The sequence below is a fragment of the Urocitellus parryii genome, chromosome 8 (assembly GCF_045843805.1).
Source record: "Urocitellus parryii isolate mUroPar1 chromosome 8, mUroPar1.hap1, whole genome shotgun sequence".
NCBI lineage: Eukaryota > Metazoa > Chordata > Mammalia > Rodentia > Sciuridae > Urocitellus > Urocitellus parryii.
The window spans coordinates 15,841,120-15,866,596 of record NC_135538.1 but is presented as its reverse complement, the minus strand read 5'-3'; the positions used below and the strand labels follow the sequence as shown (position 1 = coordinate 15,866,596).

General features: G+C 41.1%; 1 long non-coding RNA gene and 1 pseudogene across 3 annotated transcripts in view; one reads left to right on the top strand and one right to left on the bottom strand.

The window, feature by feature from the left end:
- LOC113190576 (uncharacterized) overlaps positions 1–24,923 on the top strand; it is a 186,458-nt gene extending 161,535 nt beyond the window's left edge. For all 3 annotated transcript variants that reach the window (XR_013344188.1, XR_013344182.1, XR_013344184.1), the window contains 3 exons: positions 21,615–21,757; positions 24,254–24,307; positions 24,718–24,923. This is a non-coding gene — a long non-coding RNA (uncharacterized LOC113190576). The remainder of the gene's footprint in view (positions 1–21,614; positions 21,758–24,253; positions 24,308–24,717) is intronic.
- LOC113189260 (thioredoxin reductase-like selenoprotein T pseudogene) lies at positions 1,134–3,898 on the bottom strand (annotated as a pseudogene).
- Positions 24,924–25,477: the final 554 nt, after the last annotated feature.

Sequence of the window (25,477 nt, the reverse complement as noted above, 5' to 3'; positions counted from 1 at the left end):
ATGAAGTTACAGCTCTGACAGTCCTGTGTTTTGCCTTTGAATATTCCTGCCCTGATGCAGAAACTCTGGAGAGACATCGAATGTCAAAGAGATGATGGAGTGTGACTTATTCTAGGGTTAGATTATAGGACCACTGTGGCTTCCAGCTGGCTCTGCTGGACCATGTTCTGGGGAAAGTCAGCCTTGGGTTGCAAGGACCTGGAGAGGTCCGTGGCAGCCAACAGCCAGCACCAACTTGACAGTCCTGCGAGTGAACCATCCTGGAGGTCGATCCTCCAGCCCTGATCAAGCCCTCAAATGATCACGGCCCCAACTGACTTGTCCAGGTTCCATGGTCTTGACAATAATTCACAGAAACCTAGAGATGAATTAACCCAACCAAGCTGCTCCTAAATTCCTGACCTACAGAATCTGTGTGAGATGATAATTGTTTATTTATTTTTTTTGACTTTTACAATGCAAAATTTACTAAATATAGTTACCAAATAATTTCTCTACTTTAGATTTAATTCCACAAAATATGGGTCCCTTTCACACTGCTTGATTATTTTCACAACACCAGAGATAATTCCCAAACTTTACAGTTCTTTACCTGTTTCTCTGGAGACTTGTCTTTATTTTGGGGGTTGCGGGAAGGCCACTGGGGATCGAACTCAGGGGCACTGGACCACTGAGCCACATCCCCAGCCCTATTGTGTATTTTATTTAGAGACAGGCTATCACTGAGTTGCTTAGCACCTCGATATTGCTGAGGCTGGCTTTGAACTCGGGATACTCCTATCTCGGCCTCATGAGCCGCTGGAATTACAGGCATGTGCTACAGCGCCTGGCAGACTTTTCTTTTTAAAATATCAAATCATGTCTAAAAATCCTGTAGACTTTTTTAAAAATCTGAATTATTTTACATGATGACAAAAGGATCTTGCCAACCATCAGGGCAAGCTGGCTAACACTGAAAGTAAGAAACAACTATCACTGGGAACCCATTAGGTTTAACAGTTGTACAAGCTAATCAACTGCTAACATCCATAATGCTAGTGCCACAAGCAAATAAGGCCATTTATATTCTGAAAGCTCATTTGTCTGTACATCTTACACAGTGAGGTATAAAGTCACATTTTATTAACTTTTTTTATTATTAATGTAACAAATAATTTCTTCCACAATGGCAACTGTGGTAAAAAATGCCAACATCAGTCAACCTGCCAACATATCCTATGGTCTTTTAATTAATATAGTGCATAGACATTTATAAACTACACAGCCATACCAATTTATAAGCAACTAATAATTTTGAAATGTTAGAATATAATAAAGTTACACTGCAAATAGTTTATTTTCCTCACATTATTTTTTCATATTCACATGACCCACATTTTTTATCAGACTCCATTAAATTCTAGATTTAAATAGAACTAAGCATAAAACAAAATAGCTCTTATCAGTATCTAAGCCACTTAAAGTTATTCTCGAAAAAACAAGTTATTCAACCCAAGGCAAACATGGAGAAAGTTGGAGCTGAAGCTTTGGTTCCCCATAGTTTGATCTGTTAAGCCCATGGGAACTTTCAAGATTCAGTTTTTTAGTAGCTTCATGCCATAAAGGTAACTGTCACTAGTGGAATGTCCATTAGCCAAAGAAAGACCCCCAGACACATTCGACAGGGTGTTCAACTTGCAGAAAATGGGGAGTTTAGAGTGGTATGCAATCAGATTAACACGTTTTTAATCCTTAGTCAAACATAAATATTATACCTAAATAACAATCTCAAAGGAGCTTGAAACTTAAATCATGAATTAACTAACCTGAAGAACATAAAGGTTCTACTCGGAATGGAAACGATAACCGCTTGGCCAGTTTCCTGCAGTGAATCACAGACTGACTTCGTGCAGTCAGTTCAGAGACTGCAGTGCTCCTCCCTGAGGCTGTAACAGTTAGGCCATTACCTAACATGTGCTTCAGGACACCCAGTGACAGCAAAACAGGTCAGTCCTATGACACACAGGGTTAGGTCTTATAACTCTGAAGTGTTAGATAAAACCAATGTTGGGTTTTCCTCATAACTTTTCCTTGAATCCTTTTATTTACATGAGTAAATCCAGGCCTACTTTGGGCTCTCCATGTTAAGCCTGTGGAAGCTGTGGCTGCTGCTGCTGCTGCTCGATGGCTCTTTTTCTACATTATGGTCCTATTTCTGCTAAATTGTCCTTCAAGTGTTAGTCAATTTTAGTTTCTAAAAGCTCTTCTTTTTAGAATACTGAAACTATCAATAAATTTAAATTAGTCTTATTTTTCAAATACAACAGAATTCTGATATCTGATGCTGGGTGATTTCTGTTCACTTGGTATCAATGTTGTAAAGAGATTCAACTGAACTTTTATTTAATGAGGTGAGTTTCAACTCTAAAAATGGTAAATTAACCTCTTTTTTTTGTGGGAATCTAAAGTGTAACCCTTAGGAGATTATCTTTAAGTTAAAAACACAAAATTAGGCAGACGATGATTAAATACAATGTTAACAAGTACATTGCACAATAAACTGAAACTTTTTCATTTAACTGACATCTGCTAGTTTTTTATTAAGTATAAAGGCCAGTTAATCAATTCATTAGATTGGTCAAGGCAAGACACCTGAACTACACAACAGAATTTAAAAAGCAGTTGGTTTTGTAGTAGTTCTCTGGTAATCACACACACACGCACACATACAAACAAATTGGTAGAGTACTCTGGATATTAGATTCCCCCATAATCTTGTATAATGCACTGTTCACAATCTGCAGTTTTTTGATAACGATATAAATTGGACATGACCAAATTAGAGATGACTGATAAACTCTTTTGGGAACTTTAGCTGTATTCCCCCAAAGATTGACTTTAAACCAAAAAAAAAAAAAAAATCATATAAAAACACAAGATTTAACAGACACTTTGAAAAAAATCAAATTGTAACTCAATTTTCTACTTTTTAAATATGACTAAGAAAAAAGTTTTAAGTAGTAATGTCTACATTTAAAAAAATGACAAACTATTAACTGGGTGAATCTGGGTTGGGGGAAAGCTATACAGTATTATTGCACTCCACGAATGTGCAGAATTCCAGAACGTGCCAGCACAGAAAAACTATTTTGCATTGAGGTTTTCCAAGAGGTACAACGAGCCTGCCAAAAAAGCATCTGGTCTGTACTAACAGCTGGCTGTCTTCAGTACAGGCCTTCATAGTGTCAGTCACGCTGCTCTTGCAAAGATCCCTTAATGTAAAAGAGTTTTCAGTGCTGATGGGTGGGGCTATGATCGATGATGCGGAATTGAATCCATGTGCACGTTGAGTTTCATTTCATTGTCAAGAATTTGAACAAGTTGTTGCATGGATGGAAGATGACCAGATTCCAGCTTAGACCATACAGGCACGTCATTTAAAGTTATCTCAAATGCACCTGTTGACATACACTGGTTCTCAATCATGTTGCTTAAGAAGAAAACCATCATACATGCATAGACCTTATTCTCCTGGCCCCACTGCCAGATGCTAGGAGCTTGCATGCCAAAGAAAGCAAAAGGGTCCTTGCCAACAATGATCAAGCCTATTAATACGAGTTTGAAGATTGATAGGAAAGAGGCTATGTGTCTATAAATTGGTTGAGGGAGGTAATTCTCTCCTTCGATTCGGATGTCTGGGTACCGCTGACTAATAACCCGCATGTGCTCCTCAAACACCCGCCTGTAACCTCAGGAAACACAAATCTGGAACTTGAGCAGCGGCCCCGGTAGCGTACTGCATCTTTAACCTCTTGCTGGGCACGCCGCCCAGGTTGGCCGAGGCCTCGCTCCGGGCCACCGCCGACGCCGCCACCAGGAGAAGCAGCAGAAACCTCATCTTACTCGAGACTACCGCCGCGGCCGCCTCCCGATAATTGTTTATATTTGTTTTAAATCATTAAGTTTTGGAGCTATTTTCTGTGCAGCAAGAAGAATATATATGGCACATACAGTTTGTTTTTATTAGTTCTTATTCATAGTTTTCTGTTTGGGTTCCACCAATGTTTGACAATATGGAGAGTAGGATTCTATGGTAGAAGTAAAAATCTCCATGATTCAGTCACATGCTGAGTATAGGTAGTTGCTCCGATTTCTTGCTTTAGTTGTACCTGGGTCCCTAGAATGAACCTGGTCCTCTCACCTGCTTCATCTCAAGATTCCTTTTGCTCCCTCTTCTCAGTTACTCTCCAGGACAACAGCATAGGTATACCAGAACTCCACCAGGACTCAGAGGCACCCACCAACCTCCTGCTTCTTACATCTGCCATCATACCTGGATGATGTGACCTTGAAGAACTCCATGATGTATTTTCTTCATCAATCTCTGGAGGAGAGATGATGTGCTGAGAAAATCACAGAGGAGACCAAACCTTTTAGGAACCCTGAAGTATCAGAACCTGGTGACTGAAACAAAGAGTTGAATCAGTGAATCTGCATTGAACGGTGGGAGAGTGTGTGCCAGTCACTTCTGCAATAACACAGACTGGCCCCAGACACTGACAACCCCATGACATGGCCTCTGTGGCAGAGCTAACTGGTGGGAAGAGGGGGAGGCTCAGATGTGACATAGCTGTGTGTCTCTTCGACACGACACATCCACCTGGTACTAGTTAGCTTTTCTTCACTGTGGCCAAAACACCTGATAAGAACAACTAGAGGAGGAAGAATTTATTTCAGAGGTTCAGTCCATGGTCGTCTGATGCCATTGCTCTGGGCCTGAGTAATGGTGGAACCTTGTGGCAGAAGAAAGCTGCTCAGCTCATGGAAGGGAGGGGAGAGCGGGAAAGAGGGAGCGAGGGAAGGAGGAAGGGAGAAGAGACAGACATGCAAAGAGTCAAGGACAAAACATAAACCCCAAGGCAAGTCCTCAGTGACATACTTTCTCCATCCATGCCCACCTGTCTACAGTTATCATTCAAATTATTAATCCATCAGATGGATTAACCTACTGATGAGATCACAGCTCCCATCTTGCCTAAAAGCTCTACCTCTGAACCTTGCTGTATTGAGGACCATGATTCTAAAACATGAGCTTCCTGGGAGACATTTCTAGATTCAAGCCGTAACATTAAATTTCTCCTCCCCTCTCCCTCCCCTCTTTACAATGTTATATACTGGCATAATCGTACAAATTTAGTAAAATTGCTCTTTTTCAATTCCAAATAGTGCATTTAGAGCTACCTTAGTTAATTTGCTTTATAGGCATTGTTTTGTAGGCCGGGAGTCTAGAAACCATGCATAAAAAACATGCAAGGATCAATTCTTTTAAAATATGTACATATCACACTTCTTTCTTAGAAAACGTTTAAGAACGTAAGTCATCTCTAAGGAAAATATTTGCCATAAATCTATACAATTTAGAGAAAATGAGTTAAAATCTACATGGTTAATGCATTCAAAACCAAACTGTATTATTTGGGCAAGAAAATCTATCTAATCTACTTTGATTAAATCCACAGATACCATAGTTGCCGAGTTTTCACTTGGCTCCCTATTGCACGGATAGATTTTTGAAAAAGATATTTTTTTTGAAATTCCAGTAATAAAGATACATACAATATCTATCACTGTAAATACAAATCATTGAGAGTTTCACTGGTGCTCACTTTGTTTGAACAGGTAAATGTGGCAAAGTGACCTTTGAAAATGGCCTTAGGTGATCTGGAGAAATCCTGATAGCCTATCTGAGCCCAGGATCTAAGGGACAGCAGGAGGGCGCTGGCCCTTTTGTGTCTTCTTGGATGCTCAGATCCTCTGAAGACTATAGTCAGCACTGCCTGGTGTTGGCTTCTCTGACTTAGTGTCCTAGTCTTAAGGTCTTGGGAAGAAAGAATGCCACCTTGGGTCTGGGGGCAAGGTCACTGGTTCTCTTCTCTGGCTCTGCCCTGAACCCCACCCCCAGAACTGACCCACCCAGACTGGCTCCAGGTAACAGTGTGGTCTGGGAAGGAATGTCTGACTGCTTGTTCCTATTCATGGTGTCAATCAGGTGCTTTACAATTCAACAAGAGCTATTGTAGTGTTGAAACTACAGAGGGCACTTCCTGGGAACGTGGAATTCATTAAATAGAAACCCACAATGAGAGGTATGAACAAACTCTGCAAGTGTTTGCTCCTCTCAGGGGTTCACAGGAGGCCAGTCCTGCAGGCTGAAAGCTGATGGGGCTTCCAGAGTGGGGAACTTGGTGGTTCAAGGTCTAGAGAAACAGCAGGGCTGCTCAGCCCACTGACTATAAATCATAACCATGAGGGACCCTCTGCTCCACTGGGGATGTCTTGAAGGGAACAGTGTTCTGCAGGAGGGGCCCAAAGGCCAGTATTCTGACCATTTCTCTGAGGAGGACTGGACACCAAGGGTCAGCCTTGGGGAAAACTGTGAGGTGTAGACTTGTGCTTATTGGTCTCTGCTGTGGGTTTGGATATAGTTTTCCCCCCAAAGGTTCATGTGCTGAAAACCTGTCCCCAATATGGTGCTGTTGAAAGCTGCTGGGACCTAAAAGAGGTGGGGCCTAGAGCAAGGTAATTAGGTCACTGGAAGGGTTAACGTTGATCTAATGGAGTGAGTTAGTTCCTCGAGAGCAAATTGTTTTAAAAAGAGCAATCCTGGCCCTCGAGGGCCTCTGGCTTCCTGTGTCACCCTGTGGCTGCTCTCTTACTCCTGGGCATGCTCCCACCATAAAACCAGGTACCATGCTGTGGTATAGCTAAGAGGGCCCTGCAGGCTGAACCAAGGTGGGCAGCCCAATGTTGGACTTCCAACCTCTTTAAGGGTAAACTAAATAAGTATCTTTTCTTTATGGCATCCCCCTCAAGTATTTTGTTCTAGCAACAGAAAATGGACTAAGAGTCTCTCTCCTTTGAGGGCTTGCTTCTGGCACGTTCTTTCCTGGATCTCTCATCCCCTCTTCTCAATATCATGGTCCCACTGGCCATCCTTCCTCACCACTGGCCCCTGCTCCCTTGTCTTTATTCAAGGCCTGCATGCCGTCCACCTTTGAAGACACTCCATGCTTCCCCTGTCACCTCTGACCCTGGCCTGGTAAACAGAGAGACCATGTCCCCCAGGCCTCCTCTGATTTGGAGGGGCACACGTACACCCTAAGATGGCTCCATGGAGGTGGGTAGTGCTCACACCTTTCTGGAGCCTAGAGGGGGAGGAAGTGCAGCCCTGAGGGAGGGTGGGGGAGTTCACAATGGGCCACTCAAATATCAGGCCCCTATTTGAAGACACTGGAAAAAGAAGGGCTCTTTGACCTTCCTTCTTCTTTTCAAAAGCAGGCAACAAAGTTCCTGTTAAAAAGGGATCTTCTTCAGGAAGAAGAAATATTCTTCTTGCCAGAGAAATTGAGATAGAGAAATCCACACAAACAGACCTTGTTAAAATACCTCGTATCTTCCTTTCGTCTCCCCCACATATTTAGCTACTTTCCTACGATCGCTGCTCTGTGCTCAAGCTAGTATTAAGAACTTAGGCTTCCTCATTTTGGGGCTTCATTTTTCTTGTGGGGATTCCCATGTACTTGTAAATAAAATTTGTATGTTTTCTCCTGTAAATATATATATATATTTTAAACCAGCTACAAACCCTGAGAAGGTAGAGGAAAAATTTCCCCACCCTTGTGGACATATTTTCATGGGCAAGCTGGTGGGAATGATACTTGGAGACATGTAGATATTATAGAGGGAACAGTATTAATCTGCTTTCTGTTACTGTAATAAAATGCCTGAGGCTAGGTGCTTAAAAGAAAAGAGGTTTATTTTGGCTCACATTTCAAGTCAAAGGGAAAAGGCCCACATCTGGTGATGGCCTTCTTGCTAGCAGTCTCAAGGTAGCAAAGGGGATCACATGGCAAGGGACAGGGAGTCAATCATGGGGGCTCCACTCTGAGGACCTTATCTAATTATCACCTCCCAAAGGCCTCGCCTGTAAACATCATAGTCAGATTATGTATCTACCCCCTTCATATTTCACAATAGGGACTAAATTTCCACACTTGAAGGGCTTAGTGGATACAATCAAACCATATCCAGACCACAGAGGAATCTTCAGATGAGACAAAGTTGTCAAACGGCAGCTCACAACTAAACAGGACTCAAAGACATCTTCTGTTTTGCTTGCAGTTTTCTTTAAAGTTTTTAAATTTAGTTGTCAGCATTTTAAAATTAGGAGATTTTACATGAAAATCTGGATTTACCCTGGAAACCTGAGAACCTGGGACCTGAAGAGGTCTTGGTGGGAGTGAAGATGTGGGGTCTCTGACGTCTCCAGATTGGAGAAGGCATTGTTGGTGGACGTGAGGAGCCACCGGGCTAATGGCTAACTGGTCCTTGGCACAAACTTGAAGGAAGCCAGAGCCAAGATTCTCTGCTCAGTGCCCTCCAGCCTGGAATCAAAAGAAAGTGACAAACGCACACCTGCGTAAACATGGTTTCACAATGAAGCCGTGTCAACACTCCTACCAGCTCAGAGCTGCATGGCTCAGGAAGTTCCTTGGACGTCAAGCACAACTGACAGCTGAGCAGGAGAGAGGAACTCAGGGCTTGTCTCACCAGCAGCCGGCCCATGCAGTAAGGGCGGACTCAGGCTCCGAACGCCTGGCACTTGGTCCCAGGCTCTGCTGATGCTCTCCTGAAATGACTGATCATTTTCCAACAAGTGTCCTCCCCATGTGATGTCACCAGTCCTGGCAGAGCTTAAGCAAAGTAGGACCCTACCGTCCCAAGGTCCCAAGGAGGTAGTTTTGAGATTTGGGTGCTTTAGACACTTACAATTGTTGCTGGAACCCTGCACCTCTGAAGTCCTGTGCAGAGAGTAATCCCACGTGTAATCAGTGAAAGTAGAGAATCCAGTCAATGCATACTGGCGCTGCTAGGGAACGAGTCTGCACACTCACTGTTGACCGCTGTCACACCCAGAGGGAAGTGAATGCTTCCTCTGCTCTCAGAAACTTTTTTGCAGATTGCGGGTGGAACAGCAGTGCTAGGAAGCTGCAGCTCCTCGTGGCTTCTTTGTCCCAGCAGATGCTGTGGATGCCTCAGGAGAGTCGGCTCAAGGTTACTAGTTTCCTTCCAGAGAAATACAGTAGAAATATCTGGCAACCACATTGGGCTCTCAACCAAATGCTTTGGGGACTAAAAGGATAATAATATTTTTGCAACTATACTATATTGGCCTCTTTGTAAAAAATTTCCAAATCATGTGGTTTTGTAGTAATTAAAATGACTTTTAAAAATACATTTTAATTGATAAAAATTCTCTATATTTATGGCTTATCCAACAATTATTTGAAATAGGTATACATTGTGGAATGTCTAAATTAAACTAATCAACATGTACTATCTCACATACTTCTTTTTTTGTGGTGAGATCCCTTAAAATCTACTCTTGATGATTTTTAAGTATATAGTATACTGTTATTAACTATAGTCACATAGATATCTTGAACTTATTTCTTTTCTAATACTGAAATTTTGAGTTTGACCAACATCTCTCCAAACTCTCCCTCACTGAGGGCCTTGGTAACCACGTTTCCACTCTCTGGTTCTGAATTTGACTTTTTTCTATTCCACCTCAAAGGGAGATCAGGCAATATTTGTCTTTCTGTGATTGGTTTATTTCACTGAGCATAATATTCTCTAGCCTCATCAATGTTGTCACAAATGCAGGACAGAATTTCCTTCATTAAGGCTGAATAGTATTGCATCATATATACATTCCCTATCACCTTTTCTTATCAATTCATCTGTTGATGGACACTTAGATTGGTTCCTTATCTTGGCTATTGTCAACAGTGCTGCAATGGACATGGATGTGTTGCTATCCTTTTGATTTACTGATTTTGTTTCCTTTGGATCTATACCTGGATTGCTGGCTCAGATAGTAGTTCTAGTTTTAATGTTTTTGAGGAACCTCACTACTGTTTTCCCTAATGGCTGTACTAATTTACATTTCTACCAACAAGTGGTTCCCTTTTTTCCATACCCTTGCCAAACTAACCTGTTGTCTGTTTGCTAATGACAGGTGTAAGGTGATATCCTGTTGTGGTTTGAATTTACATTTCCCTGAAGTTCAGCATTTTTTTTTCACATGCCTGTGGGCCATTTGTGTGCCCTCTTTTGAGAAATGTCTATTTAAGGTGCTTTGCCCCCTTTTAAATGATCTTATTATTGAGTTCCTGATATATTTTAGCTATTAGTCCCTTTTTAGATGTAGAGTTTGCAAATATTTTGTCCCATTTTTGCAGCTGGTCTCTTACTCTGTAGATCCTTTCCTTCACTGCACAGAACCTCTTTCATCTGATGCAATCCCATTTGTCCACTTTTGCATTTGTAACCTGTGCTTTGGAGTCATATCTAAAACTTTATTGTCAAGACCACTGTCAAGATTTCCCCCTGTGTTTTCTGCATGTAGTTTTAGAGTTTCGGGTCTTAGGTTTAAGCCTTTAATCCATTTTGTAGCTCCATAAGAATTTGGGGATTGTTTTCTTCCATTCCTGTGAAAAATGTCATTGAAATTTTGATAGGTATTATATTGAATCTGTAGACTATCTTGTGTGATACAGAGATGTTAATAATTTAAATTTTTCTAGTCCATGAATATGGGATATCTTTCCATTTATTTGAATTTTTTTCATTTTCTTCAGTTAATACTTTATAGTTTTCAGCATATCAGTCTTTTACCTTCTTTCTTAAGTTGACTCCCAGATGCTTTTTAAAATTCTGTTGTAAATGGGATTGTTTTCTTGATTTTTTTGTTTTTCCATAGCTTTCTGTTAGTCCATAGAAATGCTACCTATATTTTATATGTTGACTTCATAACCTGCAACTTTACTGAACTAATGTATTATTTCTAATAGTTCTTTGGATGGAGTGTTTGGGGGATAACCATACATAAGATCATGTCATCTACGGAAAGGAACAATTTTAATTTACATTTTTCTCTTTTGTCTATTTACTCTGACTTATACATCAAACACTATGTTGAGTAGAAGTAATGAGAGAGGTCATCCTGTCTTGTTGAACTTAGAGGAAAAGCTTTCATCTCTTGGCTATTTGCCATCATGTTTTAGTCAGCTTTTTCACTGCTGTGACTGAAAGACCTGTCCAGAACGACTATAAAGGAGGAAAGGTTTATTTAGGGGCTCATGGTTTCAGAGGCCTTAATCCATAGATAGCAGACTCCACTCCTTGGGGTTTGAGGTGAGGCAGGACATCATGGCAGACGAGTGTGGCAGAGGGAAACAGCTCACATGACAATCGGGCAGCAGAGAGAGAAGTCTCTACTTGCCAGATACAAAGATACACCCCAAAGCTATGCCTCAATTCCTACTTCCTCCAGCCACACTTACACTTCAGTTACCACTCAGTTAATCCTGTGAGGTGATTAATGCACTGATTGGGTTAAGACTCTGTTACAACCCAATCATTTTTGCTCTGAACCTTCTTTTATTATCACATATGTGAGCCATTGGGGGACACCTAATATCCAAATCATAACACATAATGTTAAGTGTGGGCTTGTAATATGTGGCCTTTATTGTAGGGAGGTACCTTGCCTTTGTAACTGATTCATTGAGAATTTTAATCAGGAAAGGATATTGAATTTTGTCAAATGTTTTTCATGCATCTGTTGAGATAATCATATGGGTTTTGTCCTTCATTCTGTTAATGTAGGGCTATAGTTTAGACTTTGAATGTCCCCCCAGAGGCCTATGTGTTAAAGGATCAGTCTCCAACTTGGTGCTAGGGGATTTGGTGGAAACTTTGAAGTGGGCACTACTGGGAGGTCTTTGGGTCACTGGGGACAGCCCTCAAGGATATTGTAGGCTCCCAGTCTCTGTTTTTCAGCTACTAGCCCTGATTTGAGTGGTTTTGTTCTGCCACAGGTTTTCACCATGTTGTATTGCCATACAACAAACCCAGAGCCATGGTTCAGCCATACATGGACTGAAACCTCTAATTTATGAAACAAAATAAAGTTGGTGATCTTTATAAGTTGGTGATCTCACACATTTTTTCCTTATTTTTAAATATATATGACAATGGAGAGTATTTTGACATATCATACATACATGGATTATAACTTATTATTTATGATCTCATTCTTGTGGCCGTATATGATATGGAGTTTTGCTGGTTGTGTATTCATACATGAACACAGGAAAGTTATGTCAGAGGTATTCCACTGACTTTCCTATTCCCTTTGTCTAATCCAATGAACTTCTATTCTCCCACCCAATCCCCTCATATCAGAAAGAACATTCAGTCTGGTTTGGGGGGATTGGCTTATTTCACTTAGTATGAGAGTCTCCAGTTTCATCCATTTCCTGGAAAATGCCATCATTTCATTCTTCTTTATGACTGAGTGATATTTCATTATATATACCACATTTTCTTTATCCATTCCTCTGTTGAAGGGCATCTAGTTTGGTTATACATCTTAACTATTGTGAATTTACATGCTATAAACATTGCTGTGACTGGGTCACTGTCGTATGCTGATTTTCAGTCCTTTGGGTATAAACTGAATAGTGGAATAACTGGGCCAAATGATGGTTCCATTCCAAGTGTTCTGTGGAATCTCCATACTGCTTTCCATAGTGGTTGCACCAGCAATGTATGAGCAAACATTTCCCCCCACATCCCTGTCAACATTTATTGTTACTTGTATTCTTGATAATTGCCATTTCAACTGAAGAGAGGTGAAATCTCACTGTAATTTTAATTTGCATTTCTCCAACTGCTAGAGTTGTTGAACATTTTTTCATATATTTGTTAATCACTAATATCTCTTTTTCTTTGAAGTGCCTGTTCAGTTCCTTTGCCCATTTATTGATTGGTTATTTTTTTTTCTGTATTAAGGTTTTTTGAGCTCTTTGTATATCCTGGAGATTAATGCTCTATCTGAGGTGCAGGTGGCAAAGTTTTCTCCCATTCTCTTCACATTCTTGATTGTTTCCTTTGCTGTGAAGAAGCTTTTTAAGTTTGAATCCATTCCATTTATCAATTCTTGATTTTACTTCTTGCGCTTTAGGAGTCTTGTTGAGGAATTCAGTTCCTAAGCCAACATGATGGAGATTTGAGTCTACTTTTGTTCCTAGGAGGCATAGGGTCTCTGGCCTAATGCCTAGGTTCTGAATCCACTTTGTATTGAATTTGTGCAGAGTGAGAGATAAGGATTCAATCTTATTCTACGACATATGGATTTCCACTACTCCCAGCACCATTTGTTGAAGAGGCTATCTTTTCTCCCATGTATGTTTATGGTGCCTTTGTCTACTATGTGATATCTGTATATATGTGAGTTTGTCTCTGTGTCTTCTATTCTGTACCATTGGTATTCATGTCTGTTTTTGTGCCAATACCATCCTGTTTTCATGACTATAGCTCTGTGGTATAACTTAAGGTATGGTATTGTTATGCCTCCTGCTTCACTTTTCTCAATAAGGATCACTTTGGCTATTCTGGACCTCTTATTTTCCCAAATCAATTTCATGACTGCTTTTTCTGTGAAAAACATCATTAGAATTTTAATAGGAATTGCATTAAATCTATATAGTGCTTTTTGTTAGTATGATCATTTTGACAATATTAATTCTCCCTATTGAAGAGCATGGGAGATCGTTTCATCTTCTAAGGTCTTCTTCAATTTTTTAATGTTCTATAGTTTTCATTGCACAGGACTTTTACCTCTTTTGTAGATTAATTCCCAAATATTTCTTTTTTTTTCCCTGAGACTATTGCAAATGGGATAGTTTTTCTTACTTCTCTTTTAGTTGATTCATCACTGATGAATAGGAATGAAATTGATTTATGGGTGTTAATGTTATTTTCTGCTACTTTGCTGAATTCATTTATGAGTTTAGAAATTTTCTGGTGGAGTTTTTTGGATTGTCTAAATATAGAATCATGTCATCAGCCAATAGGGATAGTTTGAGTTCTTCTTTTTCTATTTGTATCCCTTTAATTTCTCTTTTTATGTCTAATTGCTTTGGCTAGAGTTTCAAGGACTATGTTGAATAGAAGTGGTAAAAGAGGGCATCCCTGTCTTGTTCCAGTTTTTAGGGGGAATGATTTCAATTTTTCTGCATTTATAATGATGTCGGCTTTGGGCTTAGCATAGATAGCTTTTACAATGTTGAGGTATATTCTTACCATCCCTAGTTTTTCTAGTGTTTTGAACATGAAGGGGTACTTTATTTTGTCAAATGCCTTTTCTGCATCTATTGAGGTAATTATGTGATTCTTGTCTGAAAGTCTATTGATGTGATGAATTATGTTTATTGATTTCTGTATGTTAAATCAACCTTGCATCCCTGGGATGAGATCATGGGGCACTATTTTTTAAAATATGTTTTTGTATGCAATTTGCCAGTATTTTATTAAGAATTTTTGCATCTATGTTCATCAAGGATATTGAAAGTTTTCTTTCCTTGATGTGTTTTTGTTTGGTTTTGGTATCAGCATGATATAATATCATAGAATGAGTTTGGAAGGGTTCCCTCCTTTTCTATTCATGGAATAATTTGAGGAATAGTGGTGCTAACACCTTCTTCCTTTAAGGTCTGGTTACAACTTGGCTGAGAATCCATCTGATCCTGGGCTTTTCTGATGGAATCTTCAATTTCATTGCTTGAAATTGATCTGTTCAAATTTTCTATGTCCTCCTAATTCAGTTGGATAGGTCATATGTCTCTAGAACAATGTCATTATCTTCAAGATTTTCTATTTCATTTGAGTATAGATTTTCAAAATAGTTTCTAAATATTGTCTGTATTTCAATAGTGTCCTGATGACATACTTCTCTTTTTAAATTTTTTTTTAGTTATAGTTGAGCACATTACCTTTATTTATTTATTTATTTTGATGTGGTGCTGAGGCTTGAACCCAGCGCCTCACACGTGCTAGGCGAGCACTCCACTGCTGAGCCACAACTGCAGCCCCTGATGAGAAAAACAACTAAGATGTGTGGTATATCTCATTAATAGATATGTAGTGGTATGTCACAAGAATGAATAGAAATAATTTTGCATCCCTGGGATAATCCCACTTGATCGTAGTGAATGATCCTTTTAATATGGTGTTGAATCTTGTTCAATAATATTTTTTAAGGATTTTCTGCATCTATGTTCATCAAGGATATTAGCCTAGATTTTTCTTTTCTTGTAGTATCCTAGAGAAAAAGTACATTTTGCTGCATAATTGTCACAGATTTTATGCCAATTTTTTTTCTGCCAAAAAGTAGGGTGTGACCATTATATGAATATTTAAGCAAATCATGCCAATTGCTTTACAATAATTTATTTCTAAACTGTCTTTGGTGTGAGATCAGAATGCACAGAACTCTTATGAATGTATGTTAATATAGTTGTGATGATTATATGGTAAGCTACCATAAACATTTTAGAAAGGTCAGTAGTTTGTTGTTGATTGTTATGGGTTATTACTAGGTTATTTTGGATTAAATTGGATCCCTCAAAAGATACTTGAGGTCCTAATATGATTATTGAGGCCTCAAAATATGATTTTAAATAGTCATTGCAGATGTAATTAGTTAAGATATGAGATCATATTAGAGTAAGGTAGATCCTTAATCCAGAATAATAGATGTCCTTATAAGAAGAGGAGAGGACACACTTACTGACATGGGGAGACTGATATATGAGAAGAGAGTCAGAAATTGAAGTGCTATAGTTAGCAGTTAAGGGATATCAAGAATTGATGACTACCACCAGAAAGGAAGCAGAGCTAAGGAAGTGTAATGGTTTGGATTTGGAACATTCCCCAGAACTATTCTGCTGAAAGCATGGTCCCTGGCTCAGCAAAGTTCAGAGGTGGGCTTTCAGGAAAGGATGGCATAATGAGGGCTGCAATCTCATCAGTGGATTAATCCATTTGATGGGTTAATCATTTGAATGAACTACTGGGTGGTAAATTTGGGCAGTTGGATATGACTGGAGTAAGTAGATCACTGAGGACATATCCTTGGAGACTATATCATGTCCCTGGCTTGCTTCTCTCCCTCTCCCTCTCCTCTCTCTTTTTCTCTGCTTCCTGGCCACCACAGCTCAGCAGCTTTCCTCTGCCATGCTTTTCATGCTCTTCAGCCATGATGCTTCTGCCATGGAACCAGCTGACCATGGATTTAATATCCTGAAACCCTGAGCCAAAGTAAATCTTTCCTCCACTATGTTGTGGTTGTTAGGTATTTTGGTCACAGAAACAAAGAAGTGACTAACACTGAAATGGATCCTTCCCAAAAGTTTCAGAGGGTGTTGGCTTTGTAGATTCCTTGATTAGGACTTCCAGGCTTCAGCACTGTGAAAGGGTACATCTCTCTGTTTTAAGCCATGCAGTTGTGGTTGTTTGTTACAACAGTCCTAGGAGACCTGTATGGAGGTATTCCGAAAAGCATTATTTTATTTTTGTGTAAATATAGTTCTTTTTACATGTGTTCATTTAGATATTTTCAAATGATAGAGGAAGTCTATTTTTTAGATACCCAGCTTTCATTTTAAGCTTCCAAAATTTTTGCCTCATAGATATATTTTAAAAGGTATACTGCATTATATAATGCAAAGTACTAAGGGGTGATTCTATAGGGTTCTGAGTATTCCACTTACCTGTCATTAGTGAGGGTGTGTGCATTGCAACATGCACAAATCCTGGCCTGTATGTAATAATTAACAGTGTGATTTTTGCCTTTTGTGGTTCCTTAAATTACTCTGTGGTCCTAGGCCTGTCCCCTGCTCTAGGGACCAGCACTAGGAGGTTTTATGATCACTTTTAGGAGTATTCTGATCAATTTTAGTTGAGCAGTCTCACCATTTAATATGCTCAAGTCAGTGTAATATGAAAACTTGAATCTTTTCTAAAGCTCCTTCCCTCTGGCAACTCTGACTTGAACAGTCTAGGAGTTACCAGGGCTTTTCCAGGAAATTGGTATAGCAGAAATTGTGGGATGGATTTTACCTCTTCCTTCACCCAGGGCCTACTGAGCCATGCTATGGTTTGGGTGTGGTCTGAGAGTACCCCATGGGTCCATTGTGATTGAACAGGGTGACACTGTTGGGAGGTGCTTTGCGAGGTGAGGTCTAGAAAGAGGTACTTAGGACTTTTAGAGTGTGTCTTAGAGGAAAATATAAGTCTCCGATTTCTCTCATTGGTTTCCTTTTTGGTGATTTAAGGTCTTCCAAACAAGCATGCTTCTGCCATGATGGCCACCATTTACCATTCTCCCCATAGGCTAAACCAATGGTATCACCTAATATTGGATTGATTTTTGAACTTCTAAAATGTAAATAAATAAACTTTGTCTCTTCCTAAAGTTAACTGCCTCAGGTATTTTGTTACAGTGATAAAAACCTAACAGAGGCTCCTCTAAATCAACTACCTCAGGCATCGAGTCCTCCAGTGTTTGGAGTTTTAGGCAGGAAAGGCAGATCAGAGAGGCAGGAAAGTTGACTTTCATGATTAAAATGACAGCCCTACCCCTGTTCATGTTCACAGGGTGTCTATTCTCCCTAGAACTCATCACCTTCTAACATACTTTATATAGTTTACCTATTTGCTCTGCTCACTGTTCGTCCACTAATACATAATCTGTACAAAAGAGAAATCTGTTTTGTTTTCTGATGGCTTCCAAGTTCTTGGACGCATGCTTGGCAGGAACAGGTGCTCAGTGAGTAAGCCTTTGATGTACAAATGAGTGAATTAAAAAAAAAAGAAATGCACCTTTCTGGGCTTGGCATGTTGTGGGTTGGTGGAAGGACCCCCTTGCCCAGTCAAAGTGCACCTCCCTCCATCTCTCACTTGCAGCAACTTAACATGGGTGAAATGTCAGCACTGCATCTTGAGAGTCACCTCTCCACACCCCTGTGTCTTCTGGAAGGACTCTTTTGCTGTTTTATCTTGACCCCTCTGCAAGGTCCCTTTGATCAGGATCCATGACCCCCTTTTGTCCCCTATTCCCCTGGTCTCCCCTGGTTCTCAATGGGGCTCCACAGTGGGTTCCAGGGAACACTCAGGCTTTTTTGACAAACTCAAGGAGGGTGGCCTGTCCCCTGCAGTTGCCTCTTTTTTCTCTTCCAGCACTGCAGCCAGCCAGCCAGGTTCTGTCTGGTTTCTAGGTCAGAGTCAGACGCTAGCCCACCAAGTTCCCTGGTTGGAACCACCCTCATGGATTTAAAGTCTGGCCCTGCAGCCTGTGTGTCCTGGGGCTGGATGAGCTGCACTCTCAGCAGCAGCGCCCCACTCCCAACTCCTCCTCTTGAGTGGCCTGACTTCTACCTTCTACTCTTTGTGGGTCCTGTGCTTTACTGTGGAATGTGATCTCTGTGGTCATTTGGGGTCACAGTGAAATGTGCTTTGATTCCTGTTTCCAGGGCTTACTCTGCACCAGGCCCATGTTAATCAATCTGAAATACAGTCTATGGCATGATCTTATTTGGTCCTATGACATCTCTGTGAGATACATACTATTCTCACACCTGTTTCACATATGAAGAGATGGAGGTAAAACAGTCAGCATCTCACCCAGATCAACCAGCTACAAAGTGACAGAACCCAGATTCAGATCTGCCTCCAGGCTTAATAAAGCTTACTACAGTAGATGTTTACCTATCAGTTTTTCATTTGTCGAGAAAAGCCCTAAAAAAAGAACTTAAAATTGTTAAGTAAAAGGTCTTTTGCAGCCTGTGTGGTTCAGAATGAAACATTACTTTATTGAAAGTAGGGAATAAGATTCAGGGTTTATTCGTAAACTCATAGATCATTATGGGGCACACACTGGTAAGGGTGCATCAAAACTTTGGTTTGCCTATTCTCCCTGGGCACATAGCTGAACCTGAGCTGTATTTCCCAGGTCCCTCTGCCCTAAGGAGTGGCTCATGTGACTGAGTCAAACCCAAGAAAATGTGAGTGGAAGGGATGCTTTCCATTTCCTGCCTGGCCCAGGAAATCCCACCCCATGCTGTCTTCCAGGCTTCCCCCTTCCTGTAGATTTGATTTCAACACTGAGGACCACCTTGAAATTACATGACTTTCAACATATGAAGAGATGGAGGTAAAAAAAAAAAATCAAAGGTGGTTGCACTTTCATGAGCCCTGGCCTCATGAAATGACCACATATTGGAGGGCTGTTCATCTGTCCAGAGTTATAAATGAGTGCAGAATGAATATCCACAGTGGTGGAGCCATTGTATATTTTGGGTGTCTGCCACAGCAATTAGCTTACTCTAAGGAACATGCACTGCGTTATTGGTGCAGCAGCAGGTGCCTAAGCAGAGGACGAAGCTTATGAAGAGGCCAGATGGAGCTAAGTGCTCCTGAAGACCCAGGCATGGTCTGCTGATACTGCTACTTACTTCCCAGAAAAATAAATGTATCGATTCAAGTTTTTCTTAGTAGTGTTAAGGTATTATTTAGTGCCAATAAGGGTTGGCTCTCTAGCTGCAGCCTGGAAGGTGTCCTGGGGCAGGTTAAAGAGTCCATAAATAAACATGAGCCACACATTATCTTGACCACATTAAGTAAATGGTCCCCATTAGCAGAACTCCCCAGATTCCATTCTAATTTCTCATGTACACTCAGAAACTTTACTAAAACCTCCAGGAGGTTTGACAAAAGAAAGTCATAGGCCTGGATTCTGCAAACGGAAGCATCATGGCTGTCCTCTTGCTTGTCTGTTTTAACATTTCATGGCAATTCTGGTCATTCTAACCACGCCCAGGGGAAATGCAACTGCTGAAAAGAAGCTATTGGAGCAGACAAACAGTTCAGCTTTTAAAACAAGCTCAATTAATTTACTGCGAACACTCCCTTCCCCCCTGAGAAGATGATCCTGGACCCTGGGTTCTTCCCATCACACCATAATTCACACCCTGTTCATGGTGTGACTCTAAGGATTGCTATGTACCTGCCTGAGTCGGGGAGAGAGAATGAGGTAAGGGAGAGCTTGCTGAGTCTAAAAATCAGATTAATGAAGATAAATCTGTGGACGTTCAGCATTGAAGGTCTGGAGGAGTATCAGTAGGTTGCGACCAGGAGGAAACCCCTCTGCAGAGACTCCCGGTTCCCCTTCCTCAGTGTGACGGCCAGTCACAGTGCTTGCACTTAGTAAACCTTTGCTGCATGGGATGGGGCTCCCTGGCTAGTCCTGCCCCTTGAGCCCATTGACGTGGGCAAGTGACTTGCCCTCTCAGCCATTCCTCTCTCCAAGGTGATGAGTGGTGAGGATTAAACAGGAGATGTAAATAAAGCTCCATGACAGTGGTCAGCATTTAGAGACAGTTATGTGACTGTTGCTATTATTTTTACAGTAGCCGTATTAATATTCTCCTTGGATACTGATTTTAAGAACATTGAAGTAACTGTCAGTGTTCTTAAATAAACTGAGTAGAAATAGTATGGAATAGTTACAGCTTATAGAGATGATGTGTGTATTTTTTTGGGGGGGTTCAAATAGCTTTTGGTATTTAAATATCTGTTGTTTTTAAAAATTAGCATATGTAGTCTTCAATTTATTCATTAGAACTAACTGCTTGCCAAATACTATGCTAAGTACTGGGAATGCTAAGCTAATACAATAAGCCAAATCCATTCTGTTTTTCTTCTGAGAATTCATAATCAGCCCTGTTGGTGAAAAACCTTTTATCCAGCCCCACAAATTTTCTAAAACCACTTTGACGTTATATTTTAAATCTTCCAAGTTTTATAGCCTGGTCCTTCCTTTCTTGACTCTTCCCTAATGTTCTTTGGCCTACCACGTATTAGGTCCTGGGGCCAGTTTCCATTAGTTAAGAAATCAACTGACATTCGCTGTGTTTGTAAAAGAATTAATTATTCTACTTTCAAAAAAAAAAAAGACTAGACTTTTAATCAGGAGGAGGGGGGATTGGAGGGTAAGGAGGGGTACTAGGGGAGGTACTGGAGAGGAGGGTGAAATTAACCAGATTGTATTGTGTGCTTATATGAATGCATAACAATGAATCCCCCTGATATGTATAATTATAATGCACCAATAAAGATGGAAAAGTAAAAAGGATTAGACTTTTAGACCAATAGCATTTGAAAAAGATTATTCCTATTTTGTATCCATTTCCTTTTTTTTCTCCCATAAAGTAAAAAATGAGAAACACTGACATGACAGGCGGGCAGGTGACTATGGAAGCCACCCAGCTTCCGTGGGTGCTGAGGCTTGGGCTGTGGGAAGCGGAATGGGCACAAGGCTGACATTCTCTTTCCTGGGTCCATGGCAGACAACACTAATGCCCAAGGGCGAGATTCCTTGAGCCCTTCCCCATACAGAGAACCAAGTGACTCTGTGCAGCAATGTGAGTTGTCACTGGAGATGAGGCTTATTTTCTGCTCCAATTCTATAGGAAGTTATAGCAGCCAGGGACATGTTTGCCTTGGAAGGCTTTGTGCTAGTTCTCAGGGTTGGGGTAATAATGTCCCTCACATGCGGTGGCCTAAAAGAGCAGAAGTCCATTCTGTTTAGGAGCCCAGACATTCAAAATCATCAAGACATTGGTAGGGCCATGGCTCTGTGAAGACTCTGGTCTTGTCTTTTCCAGTGTCTGGTGGTTCCTGGCAATCCTTGGCAATCTGAGACGTCCCTTACTGGAAGACACATCACCCCAGTCTCTTTACCATCACAAGACATTCTGTGTATCCCTTCTCGATGTCTTCCTCCTCATCTTATAAGGACACCAGTCAGGTTGGCATGACCCATCCTGAGTCTACCTGTAGTGGTCCCAGTTCCAAATGAAGTCACATTGGGATGTTCCAGGAAGGGCAGGTGGGGTGGGGGGCACTTCTCAACCCAGCACGGGCTCTTTGCTTTTGTCATCGCCACACAGGGGTTTATCCCAATTGGCAGCTGCCACTTTGGTCCTGGAGGATCAGAAAGAGCGTAGGCAGTGGGAGGAGGAAGCGATGGGGGGGATGTGGCAGGGGTCCTGGGGAACTGCTGGAAGGACAGTGGTGGAGGACAGGGTACCTGGAACACAGACCCAGGGAGGCGGTGGCCTGGAAGTTAGAAGGAAGGACACAGTCCACCCATTCACAGCGGGGCTGTGGGCCCAGAACCCACCCACAGCTGCATTCCAGAATCAGCAACCACAGATGGCCCGGCTTAACCTCCCCATGTGTGGGGTCTGGCCAGGTCCTCGCCCTGCCGGACTGATTTTAAAGGACAACAGTGAGGATGCAGTGCCATGTGTAAATCAAATCCCAACTGTTTTCCAGAAAGACTGCCCATTTCTTGGCTCACTGGAATCATGAATTTACTAGAACTTTTATTTTCTGAAATGATGGCTGTGGCCACTATTGTAGTTCTATGATATATACAGTGACAGTTTGGGAAGTACCTTGAGGCTCATCGTCATTCGTTATGCTCTGCTGCATTTCTGGGATTTTAGTGTAAAACCTCTTTCTAAGTTCACAGGAGCTCAGAGAGCCCAAGGGCATCTGTGGAATATTTTATAATTTTCTCTTTCCATGGGTTGGGCAGTGAGGTCAGAGGAGGTTAATATCATTTATTACTTATTCTACAACTTATTGCTTTGCTGTCTACTCTGAATATACTAGCACACTTACTGTTCAGTCCATTTTTTAGACTGCAACATTCTACCGTGTAATAATTTGGTCTGTTTTTCAAACTGTCTGCATGTGACATACTGTAACAGATTTTCCTGTTATCTTAGACATGAAAACTAGAAAGAAATGTCACTCTCCACTTTTTCAACATATTATGATTCCTAGGATCAACACAACTTCTCTACACAAGGTTCTGACAGACCATACTCTTTTCTTTTTAAATAAAGAAGTAGCTTTCTGGATGGCATGATTGTTTTTTATTTGTACAATGGTACATGTCTGACCCCCTTTATAATACTACTTAGTCTAAATGTTTTTGTATGTTCATAAAGATCTGCTCTCCATATTTCAAAACTGTTGGAAAAATTGCTTTACCAATTTCAAACTGTACAATGGGATTCACATGGCAACTGAATAGCGTATGTCTATAGACATGGGCATATTTGATGAAAAATTATGGGGGAGATGATGATAATTATGATGATGATAGTGTTAACTCTGAGGTTTTTGTGGAGCAAAAAAAAACAAGGAGGAGGAGGAGAGAGAGAGCATTTAAGAGTGCAAAAGCATAAAGGCAGACCAAGAAGAAAGAGCAATGTTTGAAGAATAATACAATTTTCACCCACAACATTGTCTCTAAATGATCTGGGACACTGGTCTTCAGTCCTGGTTGCATAATGGAATCACGTGGAAACTTTTTAGCAACACCAGAGCCAGGCTTGACTTTGTGTTGGAGGGTCTGGGGTGAGCCCAGCATCCCATGTGTCAGGGAATGTGGAGATGGAATCTAGCAGATACCACAATATAATTACCAATTGATTCTAGAAGATCTCAATTCTCAAAAGCAGAGAAAGACAAAGAAAAAAAATGCCTTCATTTATCAAAACAGAACTTGGCCACTTCAAATTTGGAACTTGAGCAGCAGTCTTTCTGAGGTGAGGCTGACCTGATGCTCTCCCATGGGTCCCAGGCTCCACCAAGGCAAGCTAGGATGGGAAGAAGGGGTGCTGCACACCCATAGCCTTGAGAGCTCAAACACACAGCCTTGCCTTACAGACCTAGTAACTTGATTTCTTTATCTTTCTGAAGAACATAATAATCAACCTTGCAAGAAGATTATTGCTATCATTTGAATGTGTATCCAATTTTATGTGTTAGAAACCTGGTCCCCAATACAGAAGTGTTGAGAAGTGGAACCTTTGGGAAGTGATTGGTCATGAGGTCTCTCTCTCTACTCTCATAATTGGATTAATCCACTCATGGATTCACATATTTATGGGTGACTACAGAAATAGCTTTGTTATAAAAGCAACCTCTCTCTGGTAGCTTGACCTGTCTAGCCGTGTGATGCTTCTGCCACGTTGTCATTCAGCAAGAAGGCCCCCATTAGATGCTGAGCAGATATTGGAGCCATGCTCTTGTACTTCCCAACCTCCAGAACTGTGAGCCACCCTCAGAGGGTCAGACTCACACAATGAGTCACATGGCACAAGCTCCGTATTAGTTGCGCATGGTAGGACCACACATTGCTTTGCAATGAACTTGGGGAAAATGAAATTGGTCCTCCCAATAGATGGCCTCAAGTGGTAACCCTCAGAATCATCCTACTTTGCAGATGGAAAAACCACCACTGGAGTGGGGGAGTGTGATGCGCTGATGGCACAGCCAGGTAAGATTAGAACTGGAATTACAACTTGATGTTACACCTGCTTCTATTCTTTATAAATTACCCAGTCTTAGGTGTTTTGTTACAGTAGCAGGAAATGGACTAAGAGGTTATGGGAAGGGAATGGTTGTGGGAACTTTGCAAGGTTGTGGGAAAATTTTATTGAGATAGCATTTTATAATAAAATGCCTGAAATTCAATGGTTGTTAGTGATGGTTAGCTTTGGGGATTATTAGACCTAAACTATTATAAGCCAGGGTCATCTGTTTATAGATAGGATTAGCTTAGGACCTGTCTACCCTGCATATTGGTCCTTTGCTGATGGTGGAAACACACAAGTGTAGTGAGATCTAGAAATCTCCTCTGACTCTGATCGAAAGGTCACAGTAAAATGGCTTCTCCCATTCCATCAGCAGGTCTTTTGGAGTTCTGGCTACTAGAAGGAGCTCTCAGTTGACCAGATGATTGACACTGGGAATAAGAGGCCCTTCACAGATACTCAGCCACTTGCCTGTGGGGTGGGGCCTGCTGTGGCATTCAGAAGCATGCAAGGATTCCAACAGCCACAGTCACCCATATAGAACCAGGAAGTTGATTTCTCAAACAAGGATTCTTGCACCATCCTTCATGGTACATGTGGTAAGAGAGCAAGGCAAAGACTGTGTGGCTTCAGATAGAAGGGTCACATCTTTCCAGGTCACTAGGATCATCTGCATTTTAATGAAAAATTTCCAGAAGAGGAAATTAAAATCAGTCTCTCATTCTATCAAGAATGCCCAATTATTATTTCTATTATTATAGTTATTAAAGTTTACAAGCCATTCATAATTACAAAATGAGACCTTTATAAGGCACAGTGCTTTTCGGGGTGTAGTTTCTGAACCAGTGCCCGCTGGTGAGCTGTTTGCTGTTGGTCCATGGTGAGATAAGCACAGAAATGGAGAACGGAAAAGGAGAACAGATGTTTAGAAAGTTTCCAGGTAATTTGACCATGTCACAAGACCAGTGGTATGAATGGGTCTCATAGAACAGGGTTCCGACCCTCGGAGGGTCAGACTCACATAATGAGTCACGTGGCACAAGCTCCATGTTAGTTGCACATGGCAGGACCACACATTGCTCTGCAATGAACTTGGGGAAAATGAATTTGGTCCTCCCAATAGATGGCCTCTG